Raw genomic sequence first — 15,154 nt, 5'->3', positions numbered from 1 at the left:
TAGGATATATATATATATATATATATATATATATATATATATATATATATATATATATATATATATTTAATCACAATGGTATAATGTGTTTTTTCTTGTGTGTGTGTGTGTGTGTGTGTGTGTTACAGACAGACTGTGAAATCAGTAAAATCGTGAAATGCCTAGGACGTTCGTGAAATGAGTGTAAATTGAGTTCGAGTAATTTAGGCTAGGCTAATTTAGGCTGCGGTTAGGTTAGGCTGAGATAATCCAAGTTAAGTTTAGGTAAGGTTAGGTTAAGTTAATTTAGATGGATGCTAAGCCAATACTTACCTACCTGACATAACTTTGCTTTCATTTTAATTAACCCAACCTAACCTAACGTACTGGGACATCTGTGGTGCGGTGTTATCTACTGGCCATAACATCCTGTGCTGTCGGCGATTTATTTGTGAACGTGCTTCCCTTAAATACTGCAGCGCAGCAGACGTCTCTTCACCCTTCCCACCATCTTGGGTGATTGGGATTTCATTATGATCAATAAATTGATGGCTTTCTTGACGGAGACTGGTTTGGTCAGATGTAAAAATGTAACCATTTTACTGTGTTTGTTATTCTTTTTCTGAGTGAACACTTGTATGTTTTGTATGATTTAATTAGGGTTGACAGTTGAATTACTTGGAATAGTTCATGCTTCTGACGGGTGTGTTTCTTATACTGATGTCCCCAATATTTAACAACGTGCCTTGCCTGACAGACACGCGTAGATGAGTGCAACTGTGCAGTACAAAGAGTTACTGGTTACTTACAGTCGATGGGACCCTCTTGGGCAATGTAGTTCTATTTTTGTACAGACGTGGTCATAAATCATCACCTATCCTCCAGTACCCCGTGCCTCAGGCTAGCGAGTTTATGAGTGGCACGTCACAGTGGAGTAACAGGGGCTGAGAGGGAGGGGCCAGAGAGAGAGCAGGGAAGATGGGTGGGAGGACGAGTGATGGTGCCAGGGTGGAATGAGGGAGGGGAGTGAGTGTAGGTATGAGAGGGAGAAGGAAATGTGAAGTGGTGGTCACATAATCTATTTTCTTTCACTCAGGGCATGACATAAATGAGGTAATATTCGGTAGATAATGCTGCATTACACCTTGTATAGAGGCGTCAGATAACAAGTTTTAAATAGGTAGTGACTTCAAGGGCTGGCCTGTGAGAGAAATACACTGACGTGACAGATCAAACAATAGTACAGAGCCAGATTTTTTTGATTATCTGTGTATTTTGACTTCGGACGCAGAACTGGATCTGGATGGCTTTGACTTCCGTAATGTTTATATAAGAAACTTCTACCATTAAACGTAATTAAATTTTGGAATTAAATATCATATGCAACCTCTGACACGGCTGTGTCCAGAGTAAACATGATCATCCTCTCGCTATATACGCCTTCCATACAGCCATTATCATGTCAACTATTATATGGCATCGCTTTAAGAAAAGACATAAAGGTAAATAAATTATGATGTCCCCGCACATGGGTAGTGTCACGGGGGGAAGTGGCAGTACGAATAAAATGCTAATATATCGTCGGTTGACACAAGGAATTATTGACTTGTGAAATCAAGTAGTAAATTTTACTTAATGCTTGCACACTTTGCCGATTCTCTAAATACAAGAATTTTATAAACCTTCTTAACAGTACACAACGGAGACTAATCACTCACGAATGCTGTATCGTTAATACTGTTGGCCTCTGAGAAAGTGACTGCCCTGACAATCAATAAATAATAATAATAACGATTAAGATCTTGCTGATGCAAACTCTTAGATGGCACAACGAATTTAAGAATTAATACCAAAGAACTGACCTAAATACCAGTTGTGATTAATAAAAAAAATTGTGCAAACTGAGGGAAGCAAATTAAAGAAAGCACAATGTGCGTGTGGATGGTGAACTGAGTGAATTTTTCTCTTTGATGGTTGGGTTGAAACAGGGATGTGTCATGTCTCCATGGTTGTCCAATCTGTACATGGATGGCGTAATAAAAGAGGTACAAGGTAGGGTAGTGGATGTTGGAGTGGCCCCGGTGAGAGAGGGTAGTGCTTGGAAACTCACTGTACTGTTGTTTGCAGATGATACTGTGTTGTTGAGTGAAGACGAAGGAGAGCTGCAAGGCTTGGTGGATGAGTTTGGGAAAGTGTGTAAGAAACAGAATCTAAAGGTGAATGTAGGGAAGAGTAAAGTGATGGTCTTTGAGACAGGTGAAGTCAGTGAATGTACAACGAGGTTGGATGGTGAGGAATTGGAAAATGTGAGTACTTTTAAGTACTTGGGTAGTGTGATGAGTAAGGATGGAGGTTTGGAGGGCGAAGTGCTTGAAATGGTACAGCAGGGAAGAAAGGTTGCTGGTTCCTTGAAAGCAGTGATAAGAAGCAGCGAAGTGAGCATGGAAGTGAAAAACTTACTACATGACAGTATTGTGATACCAACTCTAACGTATGGAAGTGAAGCTTGAACGTTGCTGGAAGGACACAAGTCAAGAGTGAGAGCAGTGGAAATGAGTTATTTAAGAGGAGTCTGTGGAGTCACATGGAGAGACAGGCTAACAAATGAGGATATTAAGGAGCGTTGTGGTGTGGATGTGATAGGAAGCGATAGGAGGAATACACTGAGGTGGTTTGGCCATGTGGAGAGGATAGGGGGTGAAAGACTGACGAAGAGAGCGTATGTGAGAGGGGTGGAGGGGGGAAGAGGGAGGGGGAGGCCGAGGATGAGATGGAGGGATGGGGTGGAGAGGTATATGAGAGACGGGGGTGTGAGTTTGGATCGGGACAGTGAAATGGCGGGGGACAGGGCGACGTGCAGGTGATTAGTTTGTGGCCACCCTGAACGGGATTGTGGCATCTGGCAATAGATAGATAGATAAACAATGTGGAGAAATCCAACACGATTATACATTTACAGTAAGCTCAAAGAATGGAACTGTAAATTTATTAATTACAATAAAAATTTAAGTTCGAAGAATCTCAGTGAATTCAAAATATCAAAGGAAATACTGTCACTCACGCACTCAAGCAAACAGCTAATAATCTTAAGCCTAGAAAAAAAAACGAAAATATGGGTCAGTTGAGAAAAATGGAGCTGTAGCAATGAAAAGACTGGGCGTCTGTCTGTTGGTATTGCAGGCGCTGCATTTCACTGCTAGCATTCACTACTGCCGATCACCAACTCGGTGGGGAGATGCAAGAAATGTTGAACTGGAGGCTGTAGCTGCTACGATGGGGTCCTGATCTCTGCACTGCACTCGACAGCTTCCTCCCTTGGCTGTCGAACACTAACTGACTAATGTAACCAAGCCAGGTACAAAGGCATGAGAAATGAGCATGGCTCAACCCAACGGCCAGAGAAGCGAGACGTGGAAACGACAATTACACAAAAAATATTGCTCAGCGATATGCACTGTCTATACAGAAACACAGCCACTTATGAAACAATGACAAAGGTTATGAAAACTCGTTACAAATCTGAGTGCAAAAGCAAGTGGTTAAGGGACTGGGCGAAATTCTACGGATTTCTATATTGTTCAAGTGTTCCCAATATAATACTAATACAATGTCGTGAATTAATTCGTGACATTACGTCCCATCAAAATGAAATTTTTCATAGAAAAATTAACAGTAGCCAATATTTACATCCTGACTCAGTCACACAAGATTTACACTGTGGTGTGTGTACTATCCTGCTACAGGAGAAAATCACTGTCGCCAATGGGAGTAACACCCTCATATTTACTTAAAGAGAAGCAAGCTTGAGGGAAAAAATTCCATGACGATGGTTAAAAATGCTGTACTCAGGTCAAATTAAGCGAAAGTTTGCTACATTTACATTAACGACTAATTGTTATGTAGTGTGGTGTATATAATACACGGGGTAGATGTGACAGTTGTAGTGTAATTGTACCTAAATGTAAAATGATATAGTACAAATTAATAGTAAATGGAGTTGATGAGGGCAGAGGAGAAGAGGCAGCAGCATGCAGCAGAGACGATCAGCTGATCTGCACAGCAAACCTGCTACACCCGCCAACTGAATCTGTGAAATCACTCAAGGTGGAGCATCAAAAGTGTTGATGTGACAAACAATTTGTATTACATTACAAATTCTCTCTGCCTAGTAGTCAGTGCATATGCTACAAAAGGTACGCCCTAGCTGAAAATTTCGAGTGACAGCCAAAGCTTCGTACATTCGAAGTCGCCATTACTTTCTAACTGGGTACATTATTAACCAGGAAACGTAGTCCTTGGATTGCTTAAATCTCTCAGGACCCTTGTAGTTTGCTGATTTAACCTACATTAATAACCAGGAAACATGTTAGTCCTTGGGTTATATAAATCTCTCAGAACAGCCAGTAGTTTACTGGTTAAACCCACATTATTAACCAGGAAAACATGCTAGTCCTTGAATTGCATAAATCTTTCAGAAAAGCCAGTAGTTTACTGGTTAAACCTATGTCTCTATTAACCAAAGAACAAGATGTTCCCTGGTTAGCGCATAGACACAGTGTGGATGTAAGGGTTGAGGTCCAAAGCCATGCCTGGTGCTTTCAAGGGAGACAGCAGTCAATCAGGCACCAGCTCCTTCTTTCATCTGCGAGACCAGCTTCACTTCAGCTGATCCACCCCCTGCAGCATCAACTCCTGGTACGTTAAAAAGATCCTGATAGGTGCCAATTAACTAACAGGGCACTAAGTGACCCACAGCTCATCACAGGTCGAAAATAAGAGTAGTGACTGTTAACTCAGGGCTCTGTGCATATGCTCCTAGTCTAAGTACTGTCTGATGGTATTTGTCCCTATGCACTCGGACATCCTAAAACATAGTTATCCTTATAATTCTATACTTACGACTAATATCAGTAAGTTGAGAGTCCCTACGCAAACTCAGGCAGGTCACATTTTAACACCCAGCTTGGATGTGAACACTCATGTGGATAGCATGTATTTTCTGGGAATCCTCAGAAATGCCCACAGCTCGAGACACACCACAAGATAATTCAGACACAGCCTCGGAATGCCTCTGCGGAGTACTCGAACTTAACCTACGGTACATATGTATGTACAGGCCCTGGACATAACGTGTCCTGTGGGACCAACGGCGAGACGTCAGGTCTGCACCCACATTGCCACTTCCCTCTCTCTCAAATGACTCAGAGATAATGGGTGTTGATTCAAATGGTGCAGAAAAGACATGTCTCTGATTGGTGGTACATTGACACACATTGCAGCAACGTACAACCTATCTATTTCCTGTCCCATTCTTGGCCAGAATAAGTCAGCACGGATATGGCCTTGGGTTTTCTTTTTGCCCAAGTTACATCCTGACGCTGACCAACGACCCCATTCTAACACTGCTTGGTGATACTATGCAGGAACGACAAACTGCAGTCTAATCTCCCCCTGGGGTGTTAGTGACACTCGGTACAGCCATCCTTGTGTATAAAGGAACCTGGCTTGACCTCCCTGTGAATGCTTAATCACTTTACCCTTTAGTTTCTTCCGCACAACAGCAAGTGTCGTTTCAGACTGTTGTTCCAGGACAGTATCTTGACTACAAATCACATCTTGCAGCATTGCAGTGGTCAATGGGGTGACACGGTTTGGAGCCTTGGACATGGCTTGTGTTAGTGCAGCTGAAGTCTGAGTAGTGACATCTACAGTGCAACTATGTTTGGCACCTGGTATGTTACCTATGATAAGATCAAACAAAGGTTCTGGCATGACAACTGCAACTGTTGAACCAGTGTAAAATGGAGATGCTACCTGGATACATGCCTCAGGGAACAATCTCACTGATTCATCAATAAGTTGAGCTTGGATCTGTCAAACTGTATACTCCTCAGGCTGAACTAGACTCTGCCTGACAAAGCAACCTGAGGAACCACTGTCTCCTAGGACATTTACAGAAACACCTCCCACAAACCCTGTCTGAACAAGGAAGGCACTGTTATCTGTGAGAGGGCCTATGGAGGAAGCAGCCAGCCATTGATAAGGCTGCATAGCGCATAACTCTACGAATGCAACGCCCTGAGGACTAGATGCCTAAGGGGTCGTGCTCACCATCTGGGGAGTTGGAGCGTTGACCACCTGTGGAGAAGAGCTCACTGTCTGTGGGGGACTAGTTCCTTGTGAAGGCACTGCTAGGGACGACACCATCGTGCACCTGTCAGGGAATGAAGGCTGCATTTGCCTTCTGCCTCCGATACACTAGGGCTGGTGCTGAAAAGGATTATCTCAATTGTTGATGATGTGGCTGATACTGCTGCTCGTTAAGGAACTTATACCTTTTCTGCGTATTCTGTCCCAGGTCCTTCTTCTGCAGTGTGTTTGGACGGTGGCCATTATTCTGAGCATGAACTTGATGCTGGAGTTCAGTCTGAGATGGCTTCCCAGACTTGGCAGTATCTATCCTGTTCCAGGTCTGTTGCTTACGAGTTTGGTACCTGTACGCAATGAAGAGTACATCGGTCTTTTCCACCATTTGGCCGGCATCCTTTACCTGACATTTCTTAAGCTGAACCATAAGCTCAGCAGGCCACGACTTTTCTAGAAGTGTGTGCAGCATAAGGTCAGTTATCCCCTCTTGCGTGGGAAGGGTCTCATCTTTCTCCATCCACTCATCTACTGTAAGTAAGCAGTGAAACGGTCGAAGAACTGAACAGCAGTCTCCTTTTCTTGGAGACACACCCTCATGAACTGACTCCTGGCGTCCTCAACTGTGAGACCGAACTCTTTGACGAGTGCGGCCTTCATCATCTCATAGGTGAGATTGTCTCCGCGAATTCTGTGGAGAATATCGTGTGCAGGGCCCTCAAACAAGCTAAGAAACTGGAGCTGCTTAGCCGCCTCATCCAGCTGGTACAGCAGTACCATGTCCTTGAAACGAGCTATGAATGGCTCGATTCGCTCACCTCCCTTGTATGAAGAAAGCTTGAGGCACAGGGTTGCCAGAACATGTGCTGGGAGAGTGCTCATGGAGATCGGGTCAGCTGCACCAGATGTGCCTGAAGCCAAGGAGTCTTGCTTGAGCTTCAGCACCTGAAGCTCATGTTTCTCATGTGCCTCGCGCTCGGCACGCTCGTGTTCACGTTGTTCTCGCTCGCATTCACGTTCTCTCTCACGTTCCTTGCATTGTTCTCACTCGTTTTTCGTGCTGTTCTTACTCGCATTCAAGTTGAATTTTCCACTGTTCACAGGCATCATTCTGACATCGCTGTTCAAAAGTGTACCGTGAGAGAACAGTCTTTAATTTCCTGGGGATTGGTAAGCCCCATATCCTTGGCTTCCTGAATATATAAACTAGTAGCCATGATGCTAACTCAGCTAAGACTGAGTGGACTAAAAACTCACGTACTGACTGCTGTTTCGCAGAGGAATGATAATAATCAAAACTAAAGAATATAGGCACAGGCTGTTGGTGACCAGTTTTATCTAGTTAAACTGGTCAAGAAAGAAATGAAAAAATGCAACTTACTGAGAAAACTTTTACATAAAATTAATAAAGCAGAATCAATAACCACCAGTAAGGCAGTGCCTACAAACTTTAATGATAACTAATAACTAGCTAAGAGTGAGTCAGTTTATTTCGTTACTAACTTTAATGCTAAGAGTTAATATCCTGACGAGGTTGCCAAATGTCACGGGGGGAAGTGGCAATACGAATAAAATGCTAATATATCGTCGGTTGAAACAAGGAATTCACTTTTGAAATCAAGTAACACATTTTACTTTATGCTGACTTACTTTGCCGATTCTCTAAAGAAGAGAATATTATAAACATTCTTAACAGTACACAGCGGAGACTAATCACTCACGAATGCTGTATCGTTAGTACTGTTGGCCTCTGAGAAAGTGACTACCCCTGACAATCAATGACTGATAATAATAATAATAATAATAATAATAACGATCAGGATCTTGCTGATGCAAACTCCTAGCTGGCACAATGGATTTAAGAATTAATACCAAAGAACTGGCCTAAATACCAGTTGTGATTAATATATAAAAAATTTGTGCAAACTAGGACAAGCAAATTAAAGGCCGCACATTGAGGAGAAATCAAACACGATTATACATTTACATTAAGCTCAAAGAAAGGAACTGTAAATTTACTAATTACAACAAAAAGTTATGCTAGAAGAATCTCAGTGAATTCAAAATATCAAAGGGAATACACTCACGCACACATTCAGACAAATAGCTAATAAACTTAAGCCTAGAAAAACAAAAACGAAAATACGGGTCAGTGGAGAAAAATGGAGCTGTAGCTACGAAAAGACTGGTCGTCTGTCTGTTGCTATTCCAGGTGCTGGAAGTCACTGCTAATGTCCACTACTGCCGATCACCAACTCGGTGGAGACATGTGGGAAACGTCGAACTGGACTCTGTAGCCGCTACGATGGGGTCCTGGTCTCTGCACTGCGCTCGACACCTTGCTCCCGTGGTTGTCCAACACTGACTGACTAATATAACCAAGCCGGGTGCAAAGGCATGAGAAATCTGTGCGGCTCAACTCAACAGCCAAAGAAGCAAGGCATGGGAACGACAATTACACAAATAAATATCGCTCAGTGAAACGCCACACTGTTGTATCTTTATCTCTTTTCTATCGTTACTTCAATGATCACTGCTCCTCTGAACTGTCTACTTGCATCTTTTCACCTGTACGACTGGTGCATAGCACCTGTCTAGCAACAATTTTCATCCCTTTTCTTTCCAGTTCTCTAATGCAAGAGTAAACCGTTACTCCCAGTCCTTCATTTATGCAACAGGTCAGCTCTGGAACCGTCTCCCTCTGTCTGTATTTCCTACTTCCTATGAACAAACACAGTGTGTCCAGGCATCTCAAAATCAATGGATCTTGAATTTGGCTCTCTTTTGTATTGTTTTTGTTTTTTCTTGGAAGGAAAGGTTTGTGGGCTTCTGGCCTTTGGTTCCTTCTTTCTTGCATAAGAAAACAAACCGTCTATACAGAAAGTCAGTTATGAAACAATGAGAAAGGTTATGAAAACTTTTTACAAATCTGAGTGCAAAAGCGAGTGGTTAATGGACTGAGCGAAATTCTACGGATTTCAACATTCTTCAAGCATTCCCAGTATAATATTATACAATGTCAGGAGTTAAATCGTGACAGGTGGATACAGTAACGATATCTCTCGTCATCTGTTAGCAGGAAAATAAAACAAAATCCTACCCAAACTCCCAAAATATGCGTGTCAATGTTTGCCGACATTGTTCAAGCCAAATCAACCAGGAAAGCCTTAGTAAGTGGTCCAGTGGCCTCCTGCTTTAATAACCTTTTGCAGTATTCGCGGCAACAATGTTGTTGATGGTTTGCTGGTTTCGTCTGAACGGCTCCCACTCGTCCTTGTTGTGCTAGAGGAGAAGGGTCCGTGTCCTCTCATTCCCTGGCTCCCATGCGTTGACAGTCTGGGCCCACACAGTTTCGATGACTGTGCTAATGCTTGATCTGTCACGTCAGTTTATTTCTTCCACGAGCCAGCGCTCGATATCACCATATATCTAAAGCTTGTTATCTGGCGCCACTGCAAAGTGTAATGCAGCCTTATCTACCGAATATTATCACTATGTCACGCCCTGAATGAAAGAAAATAGACAAATTATGTGACCACCACTTCGCATATCATTCTCCCTCTCATACCTTCCCTCCCTCACTCCATTCCCTCACCATCACTCGTCCCCCTACCCACTTTCTCCTCTCTCTCTAGCCCCTCCCTCTCAGCCTCTCTTACTCCAGTGTGACTTGCTGCTCATAAAGGAGCCAGCCTGAGGCACTGGGTAATGGAGGATAAGTGATTATTTATGACCACGACTGTACGTATGTTAATATTTTATGTTTTTATTTTTTAAAAGATATCTTAACTGTTGATGTATATGGAACAGCTCTTGACTTGCTTGATTCTCTTTCAAATATTGCTCTTCCTTATAATAATACTTGCGCCTCGCCTGACAGTCAGCAGGTGATGAGAAGGAGTGTACTGTAGAGAGGCATTACGTTATTTGCAGTCGCTTGTGTTCTGTCGGTTGAGGTATTTTACCCATTAGTGTAAGCACACTGGCTATTTAGTTTGGTTTAGCTATTTGTATTTTTAGACCTTTCTATAGTGTGGCGATTTGTCTGGTGGGTTTATTAGTGTTACGATTTTTAGTTAGGTGTTATTCTGTATGAATTAGTGAATAACCATCTCTCAATATATGGCAATATATTGGTAATGGACGTGCAGCTCATCCTTAACCATGTCAAAAATCTTTCCTCAAGGCGACTGGGACGATGTGCAGTATCAGTCATCAAGGAGTGGCTTGAACGTTGGAATATTCAGTCTAGTCCACAGACCTTTCCCCAGAAGATTTAAGTGATTGATTTCCAAAGAAGAGATCCAACCTTAAATCATGAGGAACGTTCCAAGTCTCCGCGAGTTCCACATCTGACTTCGCAAGTAAGTCAGCCTGCTCAGTTTCGTAAACACGACAATAACCAGTCACCGAGATCAGTGTGAAGGACTTCTTGCATGAATGCAATTTATTAATGATGCGGCCGTGCATCTCATGAGAATCAGCATTGCAAGAAACAAGTCCCCAGAGGTTTGGTATAGAGTTTGAATAAATGACAAAAGAGTCATAATGAGAGTTTAGAGCGTATTCTATGGTTTTCCCTGTGGGAAAAACTTCAAAGGTAAGCATAGATGTATAAGAAGGCAACTAAAACTTGAGGAAATATTCATTCAATCACAAATTAGCATCCACACATTCACTCGACTTGAAGTCATCGGTGCACAGTCGGTGGGACCCCAGATGGCGCCTGATGATGTTGTCAATCAAGTGGTGGACCTCCGACCCTGGAGCCTTGGTCTTCAATGCTGGGAGCCATGAAAATTTAACACTGAAGTTGGGTGGTTCCCAAGGAAGTATATTTTTAAACAACTAGCCACAGTCACTCATGTTCACACCAAGCTCCTGAGTCAGCAAGTGGAGGTGAGTGGCAAGTGGCAGACGAACACCCCGCATGAGATGGAGGTGTTGATGCAGGGGGGTAGAGGCCACATTGCCTATACCATTATTCCAAACGGTTTATATGCTGTCTGAGAAAAGAAGATGATCCTGACGAATATAAAGGAGAGCTACAGTCAAAGAAACAATTTTCTTCCCACTTCCATCTGAAGAAACTATACAACTGGCTATATATCAATGCATGATTAAGTTACTTCGATTTTTCCGCTATGTATTCATAAAACTCTGGGAAGATACTTGTGTCTGTGCCTGTACATTCACATCACCTCCAATTCCATTATGAACTACACCTATTCACTTTAAGGCTTCAAGAAAAATTTGCAAGCATTTATTTTATTACACATCCAATCTCCTTAGTGTGGCATCAGGTGCTGACCCATGCACCTGCGAGCCATAGTCCAGGTTAAATAAAATTAGGGACTTATACACCATTAATACAGTTTTTTTTTTCAGTTGGCTTTCCAAGTAGTAATCGCTAGGTACTTAAGGGCACATAATGGTTTACCACAACGAAAAAGAAAATCATTAAAATGGAATTTAAAATTTAATCATCAATCAAAATGTATGCCCAAAAGTTTTACAGAACTCTGAAAAGTATCGACTGATTATCCAAAGTCAAATGCAAGACAGGGACGTTATGGGTGATAAAACAAGAGCAGCACAGTTAAGAACAGAATACTTAAGTACCCACTGCAAGGCCCACTGGTGGACGGAATCAAGGTCTGCTAATTCGCTCAGCCAAAAATCGCATTACAGGAGGAATGTCGCATTGTACAACTGTCAGCATGGCGTAGGTATTTATGATTCCTCGGGATGGGAGCTGATGACAAAATATCATTGATCGTAATATTAAACAACGCAGGGGCTAAACACGTTGCCCTTAGGCACCCTGTTTTAATGGGCAAAAACATCTGTTACTATGTTATGGGGCAGAATCCAAGAGAAAGTTCTGTCCCTCAAAAATCTTGAAACAAGAATGGGTCAATTACTGTTTAAATCAATATTGCAGAGCTTCATTAGTATACAGTGTCACCACTTCATGTCATAGGCATTATGGATGTCCAGGAACACTTCTGTCATGGACTCCTCATTGACAGATACCTCCAATACGCAATGTTCCAAATTCATTTAATGATATAGTGAACTGATTTTATGGAAGCCACTTTGTCGATCATTTAACGAGTTCTTCAACTCTAAAACAAAATGAGGCCAATTATTAACCATTCGTTCCACGACCTTACAGAGACAAAAAGTCAACATAATAGGAGGAAATGAAGTAGGATTCATAAAACGACCAGCCTATTTGGATACTGGTATGACCTGCAGAATGTGCCATGAGTTTGGGAACGTTAACGAAACCCAAAGCTAAACTGTAAAATCCTAACAACTCAATCAGGGTTCCTGATTAAGATGCTGGATCATACCGTATGTGATGGTATCTGGTACAGGACTGGTGTCTTTATAGGATTTTAGGGCAAAGAGGTTCAATCATGCTGGATTGACACTTTCTGCTGAAGGGACTATATTGATGAGCCGGTGGGACTAGCTATTAGTCTCCTTCCTGGTCTGCAGTACTATTTGCCCGAAGGATAGCTGTGTCATTTACTGTGTTGGCCTGAACTGATTTCCATTGATCAATTGCTCAACTACAACACCGAAGAACCCTAGAGTATACTGTTATGTGAATGTGGTTGTTGTACTGAGTTGCATACTTGGACTATTGTGCGCTTGTATTATTGAATGATATCATTGTTGTGAGAATGAGTATATTGTGTGTTAGTGGCATGTGTATTGAATGAACTTGTTTTGTTTATTTGCAATACAATTATATTTATAAGATGAATTTCCTTTTATTTCTTTGATATTGAATGAAATAAGAGAATATCAACTGAGCAGATTGTCACTGTTGCTATCAAACATTCAGTTCTTTGACATCCTGTAAACCATACACCTCCACATGTCACCACTTCGGCGCTAACACCCATCGTCCCTTCTAGAGCTGTCTTATACAGGACTGGTGTATTAGTATTTGTGAGGGTGTTGTTACGGCATGCTTGCAGGTCTCATGGTAGATCAGGGAAGTTTGTTATTTATTGAAATTTTATACTCGTATTCTGTTCCTTGCCCTAACCGGGAATCGAACTCGCGTCCTATGGAACCTGAGACAACTTCTCTACCGACTCGACCACCGGTTCCACCATCTAATCCTAGTAAACTGGTGATGTTCAATTGTCTACCTAATTCTCTCGTCTGATCCTCTCTTTCCATTACAGGTTTCTAGCCTAACCTTCCATTTGTTCTCTTTTACTTAAAAAAATAAATAAATAAATAAGTAAACAACTAGTTCACTTCAGTTTGAGCTTTATAATTCTGACTGTTGTTCAGCGTTTGTGTTCGTTCAACTGCATCAAAGACAAATCGATTAAAAGTAGAATACTTATAAATTTACCTAAACATTTGTTTAATGACAGTAAATACCAATGATGTGTTTCTAACTATAACACGGACAACTGGTTATCTGATATACCCACCATGAATTTGTTATCAACAATTACATTATCGTGACTATAACTTTCATACATCATAGACAGATAGTAGCAGTTTTCACATGCTTTTAATATCTGACACTACCTTGTTGGATATTCACCCTTCTCTTCACTAGCAGAGAAGTACTGGAAAAGTATTTACATAGAGATGATAGAATTAACGGCAATACACTGGAAAATATATTTCACATTCTGCAACCATTCAGGACTTTGGCAAAAGCTTTGCCATTGCACATGACTCTTAAAGGCTTTCAATAGAGTCTGGTATAAAACTTTAATATCCATTTGCCCCATTAAAGTTTCTATCTTTCCATCTGTGCCCTCATCTCTAACTTCCTTTCAGGTCGTTGCTGTTGTATACGGCCACTATTCTTCTCTTAGAGCAGTCAATAGTGGTGTTCCTCTTGGTTCTGTCTTATCACCAACTCACCTCTTCCTTATATTCCTCAATGACCTTCTGAGCGGTACATCAAACCTTATCCACTCATACAATGATGACTCCACCCGTCGCCTTTCCATTTGGTTCCCACAGCGTCCATCTCAACAGTTTCAACAAACAAGGAATGAGGCTGTGGCACACCTGTCTGACTTGGTACATATCTCTTACTGCGGTAAAAGTAATCTCGTTTTTAATGCATCAAAAACTCAGGTCCTACATCCTTCGAAACTTCAGAATCTTACATAGGAGTACCTTCTATTATTCAACAATGTCCAAATCCACCGTGCATCGTCGCTGAGCATACCTGGGATTCGTTAATTTCGGATTTATCTTAGATTGGTCATTTTACTTCTCCTGTTAAATCTGCTTCCAAAATATTAGGTTTGCTAAGCCGACTCCTCCTTATTTACCCCTGCACAGTTGTTGACTTTATACAGATGTTTTGTTCGCCCCTGTGTAAAACACAACTCTTATGTGTGGGGAAGCTCCCCACATACAGCCGTTCTCAAGAAGGTGGAGTCAAAGGCATTTCGTCTCATTAACTATCCTCCTCTTACTGGCTTCCTTCAACCTCTGTCTCTTCGCTGCACTGTTGCATCATTATTACATCCCGACTCTGTCAGTCCAGTAGTTTCAGGTGTGGATGGTTCGTCAAACCATCTCTGGACGTTTCGGGCTCTTTGCCTCGGACATTTGTCATGGGCTAACAGTATCTGCCTAGGGAAAAGGGTAGTCCTGCTCAAGGAGAGAAATCAGAAATTCCTCTTCAAGAATTTCAGGATACTTTGCTGCTGTAAAGCGTCCATCAACGAGAGAAAGACAAATCCACGCTCTAGGGACATACGCATCCACACAAATTTCATTTGACGTGCTGGCTACATGCTTCTTCATAGATGTTTTAGGCGTTGTATCTGTTGTTGGGAAAATAGGACAAGTCACAAATGTCATTTGGCGAGCAGTTACATCAGTGGTTTTTATGCGGTGGGGTATGTTCTTGGTTCAGTTGGTTTATCTGTCTATCCTCCCGGGTGTGAAAATCTTACTGAACGGAATATCATAAATAAGGAATATATTGAAGACTAAGCAGAAGCGGTATTTAATTACGGCCGAA

Source organism: Coenobita brevimanus, chromosome 40 (assembly GCF_032717465.1).
Source record: "Coenobita brevimanus isolate Jiangsu-jjx chromosome 40, ASM3271746v2, whole genome shotgun sequence".
Classification (NCBI taxonomy): Eukaryota; Metazoa; Arthropoda; class Malacostraca; order Decapoda; family Coenobitidae; genus Coenobita; species Coenobita brevimanus.
The sequence above is the reverse complement of the archived record's forward strand: the minus strand, read 5'-3'. Positions refer to the sequence as shown.